Below are 4,367 nucleotides of genomic sequence, written 5' to 3' on the forward strand. Positions count from 1 at the left end.
GATTGGTGCTGGGCTGGATCCATGAGGATTGGTGCTGGGCTGGATCCTTGAGGATTGGTGCTGGGCTGGATTCTTGAGGATTGGTATTGGGCTGGATCCTTGAGGATTGGTGCTGGGCTGGATCCTTGAGGATTGGTGCTGGGCTGGATCCTCGAGGATTGGTGCTGGGCTGGATCCTTGAGGATTGGTGCTGGCTGGATCCTTGAGGATTGGTGCTGGGCTGGATCTTGAGGATTGGTGCTGGGCTGGATCCTTGAGGATTGGTGCTGGGCTGGATCCTTGAGGATTGGTGCTGGGCTGGATCTTGAGGATGGTGCTGGGCTGGATCCTTGAGGATTGTGCTGGGCTGGATCCTTGAGGATTGGTGCTGGGCTGGATTCTTGAGGAATGGTGCTGGGCTGGATCCTTGAGGATTGGTGCTGGGCTGGATTCTTGAGGATTGGTGCTGGGCTGGATCAATAAGGATTGGTGCTGGCTGGATCCTTGAGGATTGGTGCTGGGCTGGATTCTTGAGGATTGGTGCTGGGCTGGATCCTTGAGGATTGGTGCTAGACTGGATCCATGAGGAATGGTGCTGGGCTGTATCCTCGAGGATTTGTGCTTGGTGGGATCCTTGAGGATTGGTGCTGGGCTGGATCCTTGAGGATTGGTGCTGGGCTGGATTCTTGAGGATTGGTGCTGGGCTGGATCCTTGAGGATTGATGCTGGGCTGGATCCTTGAGGATTGGTGCTGGGCTGGATTCTTGAGGATTGGTGCTGGGCTGGATCCTTGAGGATTGGTGCTGGGCTGGATCCTTGAGGATTGGTGCTGGGCTGGATTCCTTGAGGATTGGTGCTGGGCTGGATCCTTGAGGATTGTGCTGGCTGGATCCTTGAGGATTGGTGCTGGGCTGGATTCTTGAGGAATGGTGCTGGGCTGGATCCTTGAGGATTGGTGCTGGGCTGGATCCTTGAGGATTGGTGCTGGGCTGGATCTTGAGGAATGGTGCTGGGCTGGATCCTTGAGGATTGTGCTGGGCTGGATCTTGAGGATTGGTGCTGGGCTGGATTCTTGAGGATGGTGCTGGGCTGGATCCTTGAGGATTGGTGCTGGGCTGGATCCTTGAGGATTGTGCTGGGCTGGATTCTTGAGGAATGGTGCTGGGCTGGATCCTTGAGGATTGGTGCTGGGCTGGATCCTTGAGGATTGGTGCTGGGCTGGATTCTTGAGGATTGGTGCTGGGCTGGATCCTTGAGGATTGGTGCTGGGCTGGATCCTGAGGATTGGTGCTGGGCTGGATCCTTGAGGATTGGTGCTGGGCTGGATCTTGAGGATTGGTGCTGGGCTGGATCCTTGAGGATTGGTGCTGGGCTGGATCCATGAGGATTGGTGCTGGGCTGGATCCTTGAGGATTGGTGCTGGGCTGGATCCTTGAGGATGGTGCTGGGCTGGATCCATGAGGATTGGTGCTTGGCTGGATCCTTGAGGATTGGTGCTTGGCTGGATCCTTGAGGATTGGTGCTGGGCTGGATTCTTGAGGATTGGTGCTGGGCTGGATCCTTGAGGATTGGTGCTGGGCTGGATCCTTGAGGATTGGTGCTGGGCTGGATTCTTGAGGATTGGTGCTGGGCTGGATCCTTGAGGATTGGTGCTGGGCTGGATCCTTGAGGATTGGTGCTGGGCTGGATCCTTGATGATTGGTACTGGGCTGGATTCTTGAGGATTGGTGCTGGGCTGGATCCTTGAGGATTGGTGCTGGGCTGGATCCATGAGGATTGGTGCTGGGCTGGATCCTTGAGGATTGTGCTGGCTGGACCCTTGAGGATTGTGCTTGGCTGGATCCTTGAGGATTGGTGCTGGGCTGGATCCTTGAGGATTGATGCTGGGCTGGATCCTTGAGGATTGTGCTAGGCTGGATCCATGAGGATTGGTGCTGGGCTGGATCCTTGAGGATTGGTGCTGGGCTGGATTCTTGAGGATTGGTGCTGGGCTGGATCCTTGAGGATTGGTGCTGGGCTGGATCCTTGAGGAATGGTGCTGGGCTGGATCCTTGAGGATTGTGCTGGCGGGATCCTTGAGGATTGGTGCTGGGCTGGATCCTTGAGGATTGGTGCTGGGCTGGATCCTTGAGGATTGGTGCTGGGCTGGATCCTTGAGGATTGGTGCTGGGCTGGATCCTTGAGGATTGGTGCTGGGCTGGATCCTTGAGGAATGGTGCTGGGCTGGATCCTTCGAGGATTGGTGCTGGGCTGGATCCTTGAGGAATTGGTGCTGGGCTGGATCCTTGAGGATTGGTGCTGGGCTGGATCCTTGAGGATTGGTGCTGGGCTGGATCCATGAGGATGGTGCTGGGCTGGATTCGAGAATTGGTGCTGGGCTGGATCCTTTTGAGGATTGGTGCTGGGCTGGATCCATGAGGATTGGTGCTGGGCTGGATCCTTGAGGATTGGTGCTGGGCTGATCCATGAGGAATGGTGCTGGGCTGGACCCTCGAGAATTGGTGCTGAGCGGGATCCTTGAGGAATTGGTGCTGGGCTGGATCCATGAGGATTGGTGCTGGGCTGGATCCTTGAGGATTGGTGCTGGGCTGGATCCGTGAGGAATGGTGCTGGGCTGGACCCTCGAGAATTGGTGCTGGGCTGGATCCATGAGGATTGGTGCTGGGCTGGATCCATGAGGATTGGTGCTGGGCTGGATCCTTGAGGATTGATGCTGGGCTGGATCCTTGAGGATTGGTGCTAGGCTGGATCCATGAGGATTGTTTTTGGCTGGATCCTTGATGATTGGTGCTGGGCTGGATCCATGAGGAATGGTGCTGGGCTGGACCCTCGAGAATTGGTGCTGAGCGGGATCCTTGAGGATTGGTGCTGAGCTGGATCCTTGAGGATTGGTGCTTAGCTGGATCCTTGAGGATTGATGCTGGGCTGGTTCCATGAGGATTAGTGATAGACTGGATCCATGAGAATTGGTGGTGGGCTGGATCCTTGATGATTGGTGCTTGGCTGGATCTTTTAGGATTGATGCGGGCCTGGATCCATGAGGATTGGTACTTGGGTGGATCCATGATGATTGGTACTGGGCTGGATCCTTGACGATTGGTGCTGGGCTGGATCTATGATGATTAGTACTGGCCTGTATCCTTGAGGACTGGTGCTGGGCTGGATCCTTGAAGCTGGATGTTAAAGGACGCCATCTTCATTTAATATCCAATATTTGCATTTGTGATCTTTAGTGAAAAAATTGACAAGATTCTGGAATCGAGAACCGAAGAAATCTTTGCAGGTGATACTCTCTCACGACAGGAATTTCATTCCTCCTCCTAGTCTCTCCAGGGCCTGATCTGTGAGTCTGTGACCCTCAATTCGTTGCAAGGTTTCTTCATCTGCATCTTTCTACTCTCAAGCAATAACAAACGGAAGCACTTGGAGGAGAAATATCCCAGGCTATTCCAATGGGTCAGGAAATCCAACCGATTTCCAGCTAATATGAAGAGGTGGCTGCAAGATATCGTAAATCGTTTTCTGTCATCGCTGAGTTCTCTTACTTCGAGTTTCGTTGGTCAGCTCTCGAACTTGACGGTCATCCGAACACTCATCACTTCAGTCCGGTCACCCAAACCTTCCTCTTCTTCCTCTGATGTCCAAAATTCTGTGTCCCCTTTATAACCCTGTTTATGAAGTTACTGACTTGATCATCATTTCGTTTCCTATATTCTATTTTGTGAATTTCGCTCGAGAATAGACGAAAAATATTTACCAACTTTACCCGATTTTTTTAGCCTCCTTGTGACCCATGACCGCTTGTGATAGATTCCAATCGATTACCTCAAGTTTTTGTATTATTGCAAAGAAGAAAAAGAAGAAGGAAGAAAGTAAGAATAAAGAAAAAGAGAAGCAAACGTATCTAATTATCTTGTATTGCCATTTCAAAAGAAGCACTGAACTATTAGCCTACTTGTAAATCCATATTCCCGTCTCTTATATTCAAGCTTGTAGACTATGTGAGAAATGTTAAGATGAATCATATATAGAGATGTTGTTAAAAGAATAAACAAGAGAGAGAGAGAGAGAGAGAGAGAGAGAGAGAGAGAGAGAGATTGGTGCTTGGTAAAACGTATTTCCAAATGACTCAAGATCGTACAAGCTAAAAAAAAAAAAAAAGGGAAAAGAAAAGAAATTCGTATTTTGCATTCTGCAGGTGAAGATGGAAGGTGACTTTGGGTGGAGTAAGATTTTCGATGAAGTATTACTGGATAGAGGTGGTAGGCTGACCAGGGTACCAGCCACCCGTTGAGATACTACCACTAGAGAGTTATGGGGCCCTTTGACTGGCCACACATTACTACATTAGGTTCTTTTCTCTGGTTACGGTTCTTTCCCTTTGCCTA

Source organism: Palaemon carinicauda, chromosome 1 (genome assembly GCF_036898095.1).
Source record: "Palaemon carinicauda isolate YSFRI2023 chromosome 1, ASM3689809v2, whole genome shotgun sequence".
Lineage (NCBI taxonomy): Eukaryota > Metazoa > Arthropoda > Malacostraca > Decapoda > Palaemonidae > Palaemon > Palaemon carinicauda.